We start from the raw sequence: 16,381 nt of genomic DNA on the forward strand, positions 1-16,381 counted from the left end.
GCACTACAAGGGTTAATCACTTCCACCTCAAACTTGGCAGAATCCCAACGCTCTCAAAGTATTTGTTTGACTGTTTTGTTACAATAACCTCTGGTTTACCATTAAGGACAGGCTGGTAGTTTTACAACGTTACAGCTCAAAATGTGGGTGGGAGAGAAATTAGCCCCTCCTGTACGACCGACGGAGTGCTGAGGTATTAGACGTAAGCCACATGATCAGCTGAGCTCTTATCCATTTAAAACAGAGCTTCCCACAAAGACACCCAGCTACTGAGAACTGAACAGCCATTCAGCGGGCGCACACATACACACGCCTCCCTTCAGAGCGACTGATCACTCTATAGCAACTGCAAGTTCGCACTGTCGGCACAGCGCAAAGAATATGAACGTCAAGTTCCACATACTCGTCCTCTTGGTCCTCTTTGTCTCTCTGACTCTTGTATCGGGAGGTAAGTCATTTATTGAATGCTTCAAGAATATATATTTTTTTGCTGTAGATAGTGAAGTAAAAAAGTTAATCAGTGACATATTTTATCAATGAGGAATTTATGGAAGAACACCTGTTAGTAATTATATGAATAATATAAGAAGAAGAATTGAGAAAGTTAATTGTAAATAGGAATCATCACATAATTGCTGATTAATGCATAGCATTAAAATCCAGGTCATTTTTCATGGATATTAACTCTGCATGCAAGTCCAAAGCTTACCTTATAAATGGATGTCAAAATTATTTTCTGTAAATAACAAATATTGGACTTGAGATTTTAAAAATCTCATGTTAAATATTTGTGCTTTTTTTTACTATGCTGTTTGATTTGAGCTACATTCAAACCATTGAGCTGCCTTTCTGCTTCATGCTGTGGAACGTGCTCTGTGGGGTGATAGTGACCATTCCAATTTGATTTTTAAAATGAGACCTGCTTTGTATAATTTATAAATATCAAAATATTGTTTGAGAGTCATTGACATATACAGCATGGAAACAGATCCTTTGGTCCAACTTGTCCAGGCCAACCTGATATCTGAAATTAATCTAGTCCCAATAATGAGCATTTGGTCCATATCGCTTCAAACCCCTTCCTATTCATATACCCATCCAGATGCCTTTTAAATGTTGCAATTGTACCAGCCTCAACTATTGTATCTGGCAACTCATTCCATACACACACAAAATCCTCTGTGTGCAAAAAGTTGCCCCTAGGCGCCATCTAAATCTTGCCCTTCTCACTTTTAAACCTATGCCCCCACCCTCAGGAAAATACCTTCACTATTAATCCTATTGATGCCCTTCATGACTTTATAAATGTCTATAAGGTCACCCTTTAGCCTCCAATGCTCCAGGGAAAACAGCCCCAGCCTATTCAGCCCCTCTCTATAGCTTAAATTCTCCAACCAAGGCAACATCTTTGTAAATCTTTTGTGAGCTCTTTCAAGTTTCACAACATCCTTCCTATAGGGAGAACAGAATTGCACACAGCATTCCAAAAATTGGCCTAACCAATGCCCTGTACAGCCATAACATGACTTCCCAACTCCTATAATCAATGTTCTGACCAATAAAGGCAAGCATACCAAATGCCATCTTCACTATCCTATTTTCCTGTGATTCCACTTTCTACGAACTATGAACCTGAACTCCAAGGTCTCTTTGTTTGGTAGCATTGCCCAGGACCTTACCATTAAGTAATCCTGTCCTGATTTGCCTTTCCAAAATGCAGCACCCCACATTTATCTAAATTAAACTACATCTGCCACTCTCAGTCCATTGGCCCATTTGATCAAGATCACATTGTACTCTGACATAACATTCTTTGCTGACCACTACACCTCCATATACCTCCTATGTTCACATCCAAGCCATTTATATAAATGATGAAAGGTAATGGACCAGCACCGATCCTTGTGACACACCACTGGTCACAGGCTTCCAGCCTGAAAAGCAACCCTCCGATACCACCCCCTGTCTCCTATTTTTGAGCCAGTTCTGTATCTAAATGGCTAGTTCTCTCTGTATTCCATATGATCTAACCTTGCTAATCAGTCTACCATGAGGAACCTTGTTAAATGCTTTACTAAAGTCCATATAGATCACGTCCACTGCTCTGCCCTCCTCAATCCTCTTTGTTACTTCGAAAGTCTCAATCAAGTTAGTGAGACACCAATTTCTCACTCTCAAAGTCATGTTGTCTATCCTCAATCAATCCTTACCTTTCCAAATATATGTAAATCCTCTCCCTCAGGATTCCCTGCAACAACTTGCCCACCATTGATGTCAGGTCTTTAATTCCATGGCTTTTCCTTACCACCCTTCTTAAATAGTTGCTCCACGTTCACCAACCTCCAGTCTTCCAGTGTCTCACCTGTGGCTATCAATGATTCAAATATCTCAGCAAGGGGCCCAGGAATCACTTCTCTAGATTTCCACAGTGTACACCTGATCAGTTCCCAGTGATTTCTCCATCTTTATGTATTTTAATATGCCCATCATTTCCTCCTCTGTAATATGGACATTTTGCAAGATTTTGCTATTTATTTTCCCATGTTCTGTATTTTCCATGTATTTCTTCACAGTAAACACTAATGCAAAATACTTTTAGTGTCTTCTTATGCTCATTCCCAGCTCCCCCCGAAGCAAAAATCAGCAGGCTATAGCAGCTTGCAAATAGGTTTATAGGAATGGCCTGCTGGCTGTGATCAGTGGTATGAAAAGTTTGAAATTGCAAGGTGGAAGCATCCTTCTATTTCCTGTGCTGCAGGGACAGCATTCACCTCAGAAACCAGGGCTGCCATTCTTCCACCACTGCAGACCTTCTGATGGAGCCAGGGACCTCAGCAAACTGCTCACTATCCTTGGTTAGTGAGCAGACCCAGAGGCAGCCTTATAAACTCCAAGAAAATTTCCCATGCAGGCTCACTGGTAATGGAAGTGATCCCATTTGAATATTTTTAAAAAACAAAGTAAACATCTGCCCTGAATGGCAGAATAGCAATTAACCATGCTACTGGGAAATATAATGACTTATACCGTGCTACACTCTATGGAAACTTCAGCATAGAAGAAGGTATTTGTCCCATTGTGTCAGTGGAAGAAGTGGAGCTCACTTCTTATTCTATTTTTCTCCTCTTACCCAAATGAATAACTAACTGACAAAAATCTTGTCTTGTTTAATGATACAATTCTGATCATTTCTTTGCATATTTGGCTTTTATCAGAACCAATATTACATTGGGGACATAAAGGATAATATTACTATGTTCTGCAAAAGCAACATTCATGTGACAATTGACAGCCAGTTGAGATTCCCTGGCCAGTGAATGTCAGGTGAAACCAAAAATGATTTATTTTCAAGGCCAAACATTGGATGATTTATCCCTCCAAAACCAGACTTAAATTTCTTAAAAATTACTGCCAGCATTAAAACTAAAGATGAGAGATGTAACAGTTAAAATCTTTCAAACGTTGATTGGGAGTGGATGTTAGCCAATAAAGGGACGGTTGGAAAATAGGAAGCCTTCAAGAATGAGATAACGAGTGTCCAGAAACAATATGTTCTGTTCACATCCACTGCTCTGCCCTCCTCAATCCTCTTTGTTACTTCGAAAGACTCAATCAAGTTAGTGAGACACCAATTTCTCACTCTCAAAGTCATGTTGTCTATCCTCAATCAATCCTTAACTTTCTAAATATATGTAAATCCTCTCCCTCAGGATTCCCTGCAACAACTTGCCCACGACTGATGTCAGGTCTTTAATTCCATGGCTTTTCCTTACCACCTTTCTTAAATAGTTGCTCCACGTTCACCAACCTCCAGTCTTCCGGCGTTTCACCTGTGGCTATCAATGATTCAAATATCTCAGCAAGGGGCCCAGGAATCACTTCTCTAGCTTTCCACAGTGTACACCTGATCAGTTCCCAGTGATTTCTCCATCTTGATGTATTTTAATATGCCCATCATTTCCTCCTCTGTAATATGGACATTTTACAAGATTTTGCTATTTATTTTCCCATGTTCTGTATTTTCCATGTATTTCTTCACAGTAAACACTAATGCAAAATACTTTTAGTATCTTCTCCCATCTCATCCAGTTCCACATATAAACAGCCTTGCTGATCGTGAAGGGACCCTATTTTCTCCTAGTTACCCTTTTGTCTTTAATGTATTTATAAAAGGTCCTTTGGATTCTCCTTAACCTTATTTGCCAAAGTTATATCATGTCCCCTTTTTTGCCCTCCTGATTTCCATCTTAAGTATACTCGTCCTGCCTTTACACTCTAAAGATTGAGTGAATATCTGCTGTTTATACCTGGCATATGCTTCCTTCGCTTTCTTAACAAAAACCTCAAATTCTCTAGTCATCCAGCATTCCCTACACCTACCAGCCTTGCCTTTCACCCTAACAGAACATATTGTTTCTGGACACTCGTTATCTCATTCTTGAAGGCTTCCTATTTTCCAACCGTCCCTTTATTGGCTAACATCCACTCCCAATCAACGTTTGAAAGATTTGAACTGTAACATCTCTCATCTTTAGTTTTAATGCTGGCAGTAACTTTTAAGAAATTTAAGTCTGGTTTTGGAGGGATAAATCATCCAGTGTTTGGCCTTGAAAATAAATCATTTTTGGTTTCACCTGACATTCACTGGCCAGGGAATCTCAACTGGCTGTCAATTGTCACATGAATGTTGCTTTTGCAGAACATAGTAATATTATCCTTTATGTCCCCAATGTAATATTGGTTCTGATAAAAGCCAAATATGCAAAGAAATGATCAGAATTGTATCATAAACAAAACAAGATTTTTGTCAGTTAGTTATTCATTTGGGTAAGAGGAGAAAAATAGAATAAGAAGTGAGCTCCACTTCTTCCACTGACACAATGGGACAAATACCTTCTTCTATGCTGAAGTTTCCATAGAGTGTAGCACGGTATAAGTCATTATATTTCCCAGTAGCATGGTTAATTGCTATTCTGCCATTCAGGGCAGATGTTTACTTTGTTTTTTAAAAATATTCAAATGGGATCACTTCCATTACCAGTGAGCCTGCATGGGAAATTTTCTTGGAGTTTATAAGGCTGCCTCTGGGTCTGCTCACTAACCAAGGATAGTGAGCAGTTTGCTGAGTTCCCTGGCTCCATCAGAAGGTCTGCAGTGGTGGAAGAATGGCAGCCCTGGTTTCTGAGGTGAATGCTGTCCCTGCAGCACAGGAAATAGAAGGATGCTTCCACCTTGCAATTTCAAACTTTTCATAACGCTGATCACAGCCAGCAGGCCATTCCTATAAACCTATTTGCAAGCTGCTATAGCCTGCTGATTTTTGCTTCAGGGGGAGCTGGGAATGAGCATAAGAGCAGGAGACGGGGGGAAAAGGAAACATTACCGTCGTTAGGCGGTAGTGTGGGGGGTAAAACAAAAAAAAGACATCCTGAGACTCCAAGCTGCCTCTGAGGGAGCTGGATCAATGGTGAAAGTGATCTCCATTTTACGTTAAGGAGGGGGACTGAACTCTGAACTGCCTGGGCCATACAGTCAATGTGCTATTATTGCTGTTGGGTTTCCGACTTAAAATAAAAAAGAGCAGGAGACACTACAGTATCCCCGGTCATGTTGCTGAAAAACTGCCTGGAGCAGCTTCTGGCTTGGGGAAGGTCCATGCGGGTGGTACCATCAGTATCTTGTGACAGATGTCTCCAGTAAGTCCACTAGTGAGCAGTTAATTATTCAAATTGGTACCTAAAGGGTGGACATCCTTTGTCAATGATGACCATTCTTGGGTAGAGATTGCCCACTGGCCTGATGTCAGGATATCTGAAATTCCTTTTTGGATCCACCTTCAGACATCCCTCATGAAGCCAGGGCTTTGCTCACAGAGCATTACCTTCAAAACCAGCCTCCTTCCTGATAGCTTTATTGACCAGCTTCTCGGGTTGTTCTAGCTTTTTCATGAGTGGACTGTTAAATAAAACACTCATCAAGAAGGAAAGGATAAATTTTATTCACACCACTTTTTATGATTTACATTAAAAGGGGTTAAATTCTTGCTAATGAGCAAGAGGCATCAGCCAGTGTACTTTGTTTTTTCAAATGAATCACATTTATAGTTAAGTTTAATGTTGGATTCTGGTTTCTGACTTTTATACTGAGTTTAATCAAGAACTTCAACAAATGCCTGATTACATTTACCAATGATGAGTAGGAAAAGAAACGCTCAAAGTCAATTTTGAGCCAATTTTATTTTTTGATTATTTTTACAAATAACTATACTTTTTAAAATATATATATATATTTTGTCTGAGTACCTTTTGTACAAAGTCACAATTGAGTACAATTACTCAGGAAAATGTTAGTCATATGAAGATATCTCAGTCAAATGTAAATGCTAGGTTATGCCAGTGTACGATGAGAAACTGAGTTAATTTAATCAAGTACTGTATTTTTAATCAGAATAGTTTCACAAAATTTAATGCTGGTCATGTTGTCATATCATGAATCGATGTTTCACAAGTCTGGACTCTTCGCTTGTTTTGGGAAGCTCTTGGCATTGCTGGCAATGAGTGCCTGAACTTGCTGTAATAGGAACAGTTTTGCTTTCTAATGCTGTAAAACTAAGTAATATCACGTGGTATCAGTTCTTTTTAGATTAGTTCCACAACTAAACTTTTTATAAAATAATCTGAAATTAAAAAGCAATTGGATGAGGAGATGTGAAGAACCCTTAAGTTAGAAACAAGGAATGTTACTTCAGTCACAGTGCAGAAGGCCAACATCTATCATTTATAAGGGAGTGCTATGGTGCAGTGAGATCTAATTTGATGTCTTGAACTTTCCTACTAAATTCTTCAATTTCCCTCCAATTAACTCTTGTATGTTATGAACCTCAACAACATCAACAAATTTGTCAAAGAATTAAAGATATACTGGTATGTAGCTAATATTTCTCTCTTTTATTCCGAGATAGTGGCACAATTAAAATTGTTAACTTTTGAATGTATAGTGAACAAAGTGTGATAAGTACTGACAGACTTAGTACTAGTCTGAATCAAAATGGGCAGTAAGCCTAGTGCAGTAAGTAGTTATGAATGAATCGAGATGCAATATAGTAAATAAAGAGGGATGAGTAGAGTTAACGAATTGAATGAATGCGATTCCGTTTAAGTGGGTTAATCGGAACATGTTTCCTTTGTAAGAGGTTTATAATGCAATGTAATATGGTTGACTTATACACAAGATGTATGGAAAATACAAGACTTTTTGGCCAAAAGTAAGAGATTGACATATATTTGTGATCAATCTATACACAAGTATATATGGGATATGAAGCACTTCATTAGGTTTGAACAAAATGCAATGGTTTGGTACCACAAATGTGAAATGAGAGCCCATCATTTATTGTTCACACCGTTAGTCTGATTTATTGTTGTCACATGTACTGAGATATAGTGAAAAGTGTTGTATTGCGTACTAACCAGAAAAATCATACCTTGTTTCAGTGCATTAGGGTAATAGAACAAAATGCAGAAAAAAAGTGTTATGGGTGTAGAGAAAGATCCCCTCAAATATGAAAGGTATATAAGTCTTGACAGCCGGAAGAAGCTGTTCTTTTAAACCAGGAATGCATTGAGTCAATAGTAACCAATTTTGCTACAAGTATCTGATCTTGGTGACTACATTTATGCAGAAACCATCACCTAGATGCTAGCCGAATCAATCTGATTGTAATTTATTTGGAAGTTTGACTATCAGAAGCATTTTTTAATGGAAATTTAGAGTGCGTTTGAAATTGATCTGTGGCCAGTTCAGAACACTGGTCAATCAGAAACAAAACTTTATTGATAAAGTATTCCACAGGTGGTGGTCTTGTTCTTAATGAAGTTAAATAACAACAGTAACTAGAAAATTGGGTGCGACAACTGAAAGATTGAGGTAGTAGTTGTGAGGATGTAATTGGGTTCAGCAATTATGAGTTTGTAGTCAAAGAGCCTGCAATGAACATTCAGGATTAATTGGACAGAAATGTACCCAACACTGTTGGGAAGATGTTCCTCCTTTACAAATCTCTGCTACAGCCAGTACTTCAATTCCAGATATCCAATTTCAAAGACACACAGAACCACCAATAGAATCAATAGCCCTCAAAGGAAGTTTTTTTTTTAATCAGGAAAACCTATGATAAGGTTATATGCAACATCTGTGTCTCCTGCATCCTGTTAGTAGTCTAATGGTGAAAGAGTTCATTACAGTGAAATAATGCAATACTGTTACAGGAAGGGATAAGCCTGGAACAAATGCTGGAGAACAAGACTAGGGAGATGGTGGAACTGAAGGAAATCACTGTTAGTAAGGAAATGGTGTTGGGGAAATTGATGGAAGTAAAGGCTGTTAAATCCTCAGGGCCCAATTAACTAACTATATCCAGAGTACTTGAGTAGTTTCAGAAATAATGGCTGGTCATCTTTCAAGATCGATTAAACTCTGGAACAGTTTCTATGGATTAGAGGGTAAGTAATCTAACTCCACTACCTTTCTTTTTTTTAAAAAAGTGGGGATAAAATGGAGAATTAAATGCTGGTTAGCCCTACATCACTGGCTCAGTGGTTAGCACTGTAGTCTCTCTGTGCCAGGGACCTGAGTTTGATTCTACTGTTGTGAATGTTTGTTTGTGTAGAGTTTGCACATTGTCCCCATGTCTGTGTGGGGTTTCCTCTGAACACTCTGGTTTACTCCCACAGTCCACAGGTTAGGTGGATTAGCTGTGCTAAATTGCCCATAGTGTGCTGGCTAGGTGGATTAAGTTTGGGAACTGCAGGGTTCCCAGCTTAGGCTAGGGGGGTGGGTCTGGGTGAGCTTCTCTCTCAGGGGTGGTGTGAACTTGATGGGCTGAATAGCATGCTTCCACATTTGGAATTCCATGATTCTATTCTATCAGTAGTAGTGGGGAAATTATTAGAGTACTTGGAAAACAGCGATAGGATCACAGTCAGCATGGATTTACGAAAGGGAATCCTGCTTGACAAATCTACTGGACATTTTTTCAAATGTAAGTAGGATAGTTGATAAGTAATGTTTACTTGGACTTTCAGAAGGCTTTTGGTAAGAGCCCAGATAAGAGATCAGTGTGTAAAATTAAAGCACATGGATTGGGGTAATGTACTTACTTGGATAAACAACTGGTTGACAGACTGAAAACAGTAGAAATAAACAGTTCTTTTTCTGAGTGGCAGACAGTGATCTTTGTAGGACCAGAAGCATCAGAATTTAGACCCCAGCTATTCACAAAATGTATTAATGACTTTGAGGGAACTAAATCTGGTATTGCCAAGTTTACAGATGACACCAAACTGGGTGGAAGGGGGAACTGTGAGGAGGATGAAGAGATGCTTCAGTGTAATTTGGATAAGGTGAGTAAATGGATAGATGAAGTATAATGTGGATAGATGCAAGGTTATCCACTTTAGCGAAAACCAGAAGGCAGCTTATTATTTGAATGGTGGTAAGTTGGGAAAGGGGCAAGTGCATCAAGACCTAGGTGTCCTTGTACACCAGTCACTGAAACTAAGCATATAGTTGCAGCAGGCAGTGAATAAGGGAATGGGGGCAGCACGGTGGCACAGTGGTTAGCACTGCTGCCTCACAGCGCCAGAGACCCGGATTCAATTCCCGCCTCAGGCGACTGACTGTGTGGAGTTTGCACATTCTCCCCGTGCCTGCGTGGGTTTCCTCCGGGTGCTCCGGTTTCCTCCCACAGTCCAAAGATGTGCAGGTCAGGTGAATTGGCCATGCTAAATTGCCTGTAGTGTTAGGTAAGGGGTAGATGTAGGGATATGGGTGGGTTGCGCTTCGGTGGGGCAGTGTGGACTTGTTGGGCCGAAGGGCCTGTTTCCACACTGTAAGTAATCTAATCTAATTTAGTACTTTAGCTTTCTAGCAAAATAAACCCAGCATACCTTGCTGCTATTGCATAGGGCTGTGGTGAGACAACATCTGGAGTATTGTGTGCAGTTTTGGTCCCCTTACCTAAAGGAGGATGTTTCGGCAACAAATGTTGCCAGGCTGATTCTGTGTATGGCAGGACCAAGGTATGAACAGACACTGGATTGGTTTGGATTATATTCGGTGAAGTTGAGAAGAATTGTAGAGGGGGAAGAGTATCTCTTAGAAATTTCTAAAATTCTAATAGACACCATAGAATAAAAGCAGGAAAGATGTTCTCTGTGACCAGGAAGTCCAGAACCAGGGGTCACCGATTAAGGATACCAGATAGACCATTTAGGACAGAGATTAGGTGAAACTTCTTCATCTAGAGCGTAGTGAGCCTGTGGAATTTGCTGATAGTGGTTGAGGCCAACACATTGAATGCTTTAAGGAGTTAGTTCTTGAGGCTAAAAGGAGTCAAAACATATGGGGAGAAAGCCAGAACAGGGTGTTGAGTTGGATAATTATCCAAGATTCTATTGAATGGTTGTGGGATCAGTTTGAAAGACTGATTGGCCTACACCTGTTCCTTTTTTCTATGTTTCTAAATAGTCATTACACAGTACAGTAGTTGGGTGGGATACGCTATGTTGAATGATATATTTGTCTGAGCTCAGACAAATATATGTCTAGATAATATTAAGCCCCCACTGCTCATCAGCATATCCCAGCCAATGGCCCCTTGGGTAGAATATGGCAGCTTGATAGTGGACTGGAAGTAATTTTTGGATGCAAGGAAGCAATAATCTGGACCAAACAAAAGATTAACAATACCCTGATAAGTTACAGCAAGAGGGCTTCACAAACATTGTGCATTTAGAAAAATAAGGAGCCTGGGCCAGGATGGCCTAAACATCTTGATTGCTAAACCACACAAGGAAAGTAAAATAACCTTGCCAGTTCTTCCACCCTAGGATATTGGAGCTTCCTATTCACCAGGTGAGAAAGCTACACCGTTCCTGATCAGATCATCAGTTACAATAGCAGTCAGTGCTCTCTGACATCAGCGGACACCAGTCTCCTATTTGGAGAAGGAACTGGCCAACTCCAAGTGGCCACCTCTGGACAGAAAAGCTGGATAAATTAGAAGAGTGGGAATGGAGGTGATTCAAGCTTTGGGCACACTTTCGACCTACGTGATCAGTTTCTGCCAAGTAGATAAGAATAAAATTATTCCAAAAAGTTTTCAAGTTACCAAATTATTCAAATCATTGTGGGAAATGTCTAGTCAAAGAAACTGTGAGGACTGAAAGCTGGTACGTGAGGCTCTGAGTGGCTGACTCATGTCACATGTCCAAACCAAATGGAGCAAGGCAATCAACATTAATGAGTACATGCTTGATCTGGCAGTTCATTCCATATATGAACCACCCTCTGTGTGGAAAAAGTTGTCCCTCCTGCCCCTTTTTTTTAAAATCTTTCTCCTCTCGCCTTAAAAAATATGTCCTCCAGTTTTGAACTCATCCTGCCTACAGAAAAGATCTTTGCTTTCCAACTTACCTATACACCTTATGATTTTTTTCTGAGGTCCCCCCTCAACTTCTTACCCTCTATTCAAAATAATACCAAACTATCCAGCATCATCTTAACTCAAACCCTCCAGTCCCAGGAACAACCTGGTAGATCTTTTCTGAACTCTCTCCACTTTAATAGTATCCTTCCTATGACAGAGTGACCAGAACTGGTGAAACCTCTTCTGGAGTACTGTGTACAATGTCCTGTACAACCTGGACTCCTATACTCAATGTTCTGAACAATGAAGGCATGTGTAGTAAATACCTTCTTAATCATCCTGTCTCCCTGTGATGCAACTTTCAATGAATGATGTACCTTAGTCCCTAGGTCTCTGTTCAATGACACTACCTAGGAGTTCCGCGGGGATCGGTGTTGGGTCAACTTTTGTTTGTAATTTTATATAAAACAATTTGGATAAGAATTCAGGAGGCAACATTAGTAAGTTTGCAAATGACACTGAATTTAGTGTTATAGTGGAGAGTGAAGAAGGCTATCTAACGTTACAAAGGGATCTTAATCAATTGGACCAATGGGCTGAAGAGTAGCAGATGGAGTTTAATTTGAATAAGTATCAGTATTGCATTTTGGTTAAAAACAAAATTGGGTGGGACTTGTACAATTAATAGTAGGGCCTTGGGTAATGGTGTCTTTAAACATTTTAGGGGAGGGATTTCCCTCTTTTTTTGTACAGCTCACCCCATGACCACTGAACAGATGGTGTTCCTGTACTAATGGATACTATTATAATATTGGCCTGCTTTGCTATTTACAATGTGAAAATAACCAAAGAATGCATCTGTGTCCCTTTAAATGAATAAAAGGCAAATATTACAACTCCTGAGGACTGTTATTTTTACTGGACTGCACTTAAACAGCAGTATTTTATAATGTTTATTTATTAATACTCTGAACTACAAATAGAAAAATTGAAGAACTGAAATGATGATAAATAATTATTAATTTATAGTCTCTCTCTCTTATGCATAAATGTTCCCACAGCCTTCCAAGGATTATGCACATATTTGAAGCACTTTCTTTAACCACGTAGTCATTGTTTTTACTTTTGTTTTTAAAAAGTCTTTCTTTGTAATGGATGCAAGTCTATCATTACCTGAATTGTTGACAGAACTTTTTTTTTCTCATTCATAGACCTTTTAACTGAAAATTGTCATTTTAAAAAATTATTTTCTGTGGGATGTGGGTGTCACTGGCTGGCCAGCATTTATTGGCTGTCCCTTGTTGACCTTGAGAAGGTGATGAGCTGACTTCTTGAACTACTGCAGTCCACCTGCTGAGCCTTGACCCACAATGCCCTTAGGGAGGGAATCTATAGTTTGATTGTGCAGCAGCCTAGTTTTTGTCAGAGTGGCAAATTTGCTGATCCTGATTTTTATTTTGGTGTATCCTGGGACAGCATGGTTGCTGAAGTGTCAGAAAATTAAGATATTGCACGTGAGGATCTTTTTCTTGGAGTTGGTCAGACTACATTGCAGTGGAGTTTATAAACTGGATTGTAATTTCAGAATGTGGTTATCCAGATACCATACAGTCCAAGACACAGGTTCTTTCTTTCTTAATCTAAGCCTATCTATGGGGACAAAAGGATGAAATAGGCTCTGAAGTCAAGAGAACTTTGAATTACTGGAAATATCTATATGGTACATGAGCTACTAAACACTGAAAGCATAGTATCCTGAACCCTACTGTTGCATTGAGAGATAAAGTGTGAGCAATGTGTAGATTATGAAAAGGATCAGGGGAAATGGTGAGAAATATGATAATCCAAAAAATAGCTTTATTGTTTTTACAGGCTTGACTAGAAATCTACCGTAGTGTGGTGTATTTCTACTAGTAGGACGAACGATATCAAGAAATAGGAGAAGAATCCCTGTGAAGGATCTCTTAGATTGACCAAGGTTTGTAACCATGTAGAGGGAATCTAAGAAGCTAGACATTAAATTGATAAGACCTTGGATGGTGCTGACAAATTTGCTTCCATTGGCCCATATTGGAAAGGTTAAGGAGAGGAAGGTCGATAAGATCTGACTACACTAAACCCGTTTTTCCAGATTTTGGCTTCTAGCCTTGATGGCTACAGCAATGCAAGCAAATTTAGAAATACTGCTTAAATCATATGAGAGTTTCTGATGCAAACATACTTTGGACAGAGTTCCAAACTCCCACCACTCATGGGGGGGGGTGGGGAAGAATTCTCCTTTAACTGCCCTTTTAGCATTCTACCTCTTAGCTTAAATCTATACCACTTGGTTATTGACCACTTTACTAATAGAAAAAGCGCCTTTGTATCCACCACATGATCTTAAACCCCTCTATTAGGTTCCTCATCAACCTTCCCTACTTCAAGGAAAACAACACCAGCATATTGTATCTTTCCTCATAGTTTGGACTCTTCAGCCCAAGCTGCACTCTAGTGAATCTTCTCTGCACCCTGTCTAGTGCATCACATCCTTCCTATAATCTGGTGACCATAACTGCCTAACCAGCATTTTATACAGTTCCAGTGTAGCCTCTTTGCTATGTATTGTGTCTCGGCTAACAAAGGTGAAGTATATGCCAATTTTAAACACCACCTTATCTACCTGCCCTGCTACCTCAGGGATTTATGAATGCAGACAACCAAGTCATTCTGATCTTCAGTACTTTCCAGGGCCCTACCATTTTATACTGTAATCCCTTGTCTAGTTAGCCGTCCCCTTGAGGTGCATTGCTTCACACTTTTTTTTTCCAGGTTGCGTTCCAGTTGTTGCCATTCTGCCCAGTTGACTAATCCATTGATATCCTCCTGCAGTAGTGTGAATCTGTTATGAGGAGTTTAAATTTCTTAGGCAATTATCACATGTAGTCAGGACATCTAATGGAACCTGATGTACAACAGTGACAAGCATTTGTCACTGCTGTTGACATCAGAAGATCTAGCCCAATAATATATTTAGCGGAATATGAATTACTAGCTACAACAGAAATGTCCAAAGCTTACATCATTTAAATATTATAATGTTAATATTCATAGTTACAACATTATCAAGTGTGTTACTATAAAAAGACATTTTTGAAAGCTTTTCATCTCACCCTCAACAGGACATTTCACAAGACTACATTCAAGGGGAAAATCAACATTCATGCAGCATGAAAGGAAATTGCTAATTGGTTGGCAAGTGGACCCTGATGGAGGTGTTGCCATGGAGAATGTACTTATATTGTTACTGATTGACAGTTGGGCTCTGTTAAATTTTTAAACCAAGGCAGGTTACCTCCAGTCAAGGCATTGCCCTGAGAAATGAATTAGTGAATGTTGTCTCATACAAAAACAGAAACCGCTGAGAAAACTCGGCAGGTCTGGCAGCATGTGTGTGAGATAGGTGGAACATCTTTTTTTGGCTTGACAGCAACTGCTTATTAGAGCTGCTTGTCATAGAGTCATAGTGATGTACAGCACGGAAACAGAGCCTTCAGTCCAACTAGTCCATGCCGACCAGTTATCCCAACCTAATCTAGTCCCATTTGCCAGCACTGGGCCCATATCTCTCTAAATCTTTCCTATTCGTATATACCCAACCAGATTCCTTTTAAATGTTGCAATTGTACCAGCCTTCACCACTACTTCTTCTGGCACCTCATTCCATACACGCACCACCCTCTGCATGAAAACGTCGCCCCTGAAGTCCTTTTTTTTTTCATATATCTTTCTCCTCTCTCCCTAAACCTATGACCTCTAGTTCTGGACTCCCCACCCCAGGGAAGAGACTGTCTATTTATCCTCTCCATGTCCCTCATGATTTTATAAACCTGAGGTCACCTCTCAACTTCCAACACTCCAGGGAAAACAGCCCCAGCATATTCAGCCTCTCCCGATAGATCATATTCTTCAACCCTGGCAACATCCTCTTAAACCTTTTCTGAACCCTTTCAAGTTTCACAACATCATTCGATAGGAACGAGACCAAAATTGCATGCAATGTTCCAAAACTGGCCTAACCAATATCCTGTACAGCCACAACATGACCTCCCAACTTGTATACTCAATGCTCTGCTCTGACCAATAAAGGAAAGTATACCAAACGCCACCTTTACTATCCTATCTACCTGCGACTCCACTTTCAAGGAGCTATGAACCTGCACTCCAAGGTCTTTGTTTAGCAACACTCCCTAGGACCTTATCATTAAATGTCTAAGTCCTGCTCTGATTTGCTTTCCCAAAATGCAGCACCTCACATTTATCTAAATTAAGTTCCACTTATGTTGCATAATTTTTTTCCCCCTCACTTTTTAATTTAACCTGTTCAGGCATAGTCATACATGTTACTACATAGCTCTGGAGCAAGCAGGACTGGAATCCATGCCTCCTGATCCAAGGTCAGGATACTACTACTGTGCCACAAGAGTCTCTTGTTGATGCATAGTAGTAGCATGAAATACCTTGCTTCACTTGTTACTCCAACATTTGGAATATCTTACTTTTTGAATGTAACCTTTTTTTTTCTAATCTGCTACGTTATTACGTACCCCTGGAGCAGGTGGGACTTGAATGCAGGTCCCTCGGTTCAGGAGTAGGGATACTACCAATGCTCCACCAGCCTCCCTGTAGCTTATATGTTTTACATCTGCTTAGAAGGCAGGTCACCGGAATGGTGGAGAATTGAGGTCCTTAAGTGTCCATCGATCTCTCTCTTTGATTTAAAGACCTTACTTGTTGGTAAATCAAGGAAGTCTCAAATGTGCATTCCTGCCAAGCACTAATTGGTCAGGTGATGAGAAGGGGGCAAATATCCCAATTATTTTCTCATTCTACCTCTCTTGCCACCCTCAGGGGGAAAAAAAACTTTCAACCCTTTAGAACCAATGTCAAAATGGAAAACGAAAATAAAGAGCT

General features: G+C 39.8%; 1 long non-coding RNA gene across 1 annotated transcript in view; it reads left to right on the top strand.

The window, feature by feature from the left end:
• Positions 1-242: 242 nt before the first annotated feature.
• LOC122557224 overlaps positions 243-16,381 on the top strand; it is a 52,124-nt gene continuing 35,985 nt past the window's right edge. The window contains exon 1 of the long non-coding RNA XR_006313774.1: positions 243-448. This is a non-coding gene — a long non-coding RNA (uncharacterized LOC122557224). The remainder of the gene's footprint in view (positions 449-16,381) is intronic.

This window comes from Chiloscyllium plagiosum, chromosome 15, assembly GCF_004010195.1.
Source record: "Chiloscyllium plagiosum isolate BGI_BamShark_2017 chromosome 15, ASM401019v2, whole genome shotgun sequence".
In the NCBI taxonomy this organism is placed as follows: domain Eukaryota; kingdom Metazoa; phylum Chordata; class Chondrichthyes; order Orectolobiformes; family Hemiscylliidae; genus Chiloscyllium; species Chiloscyllium plagiosum.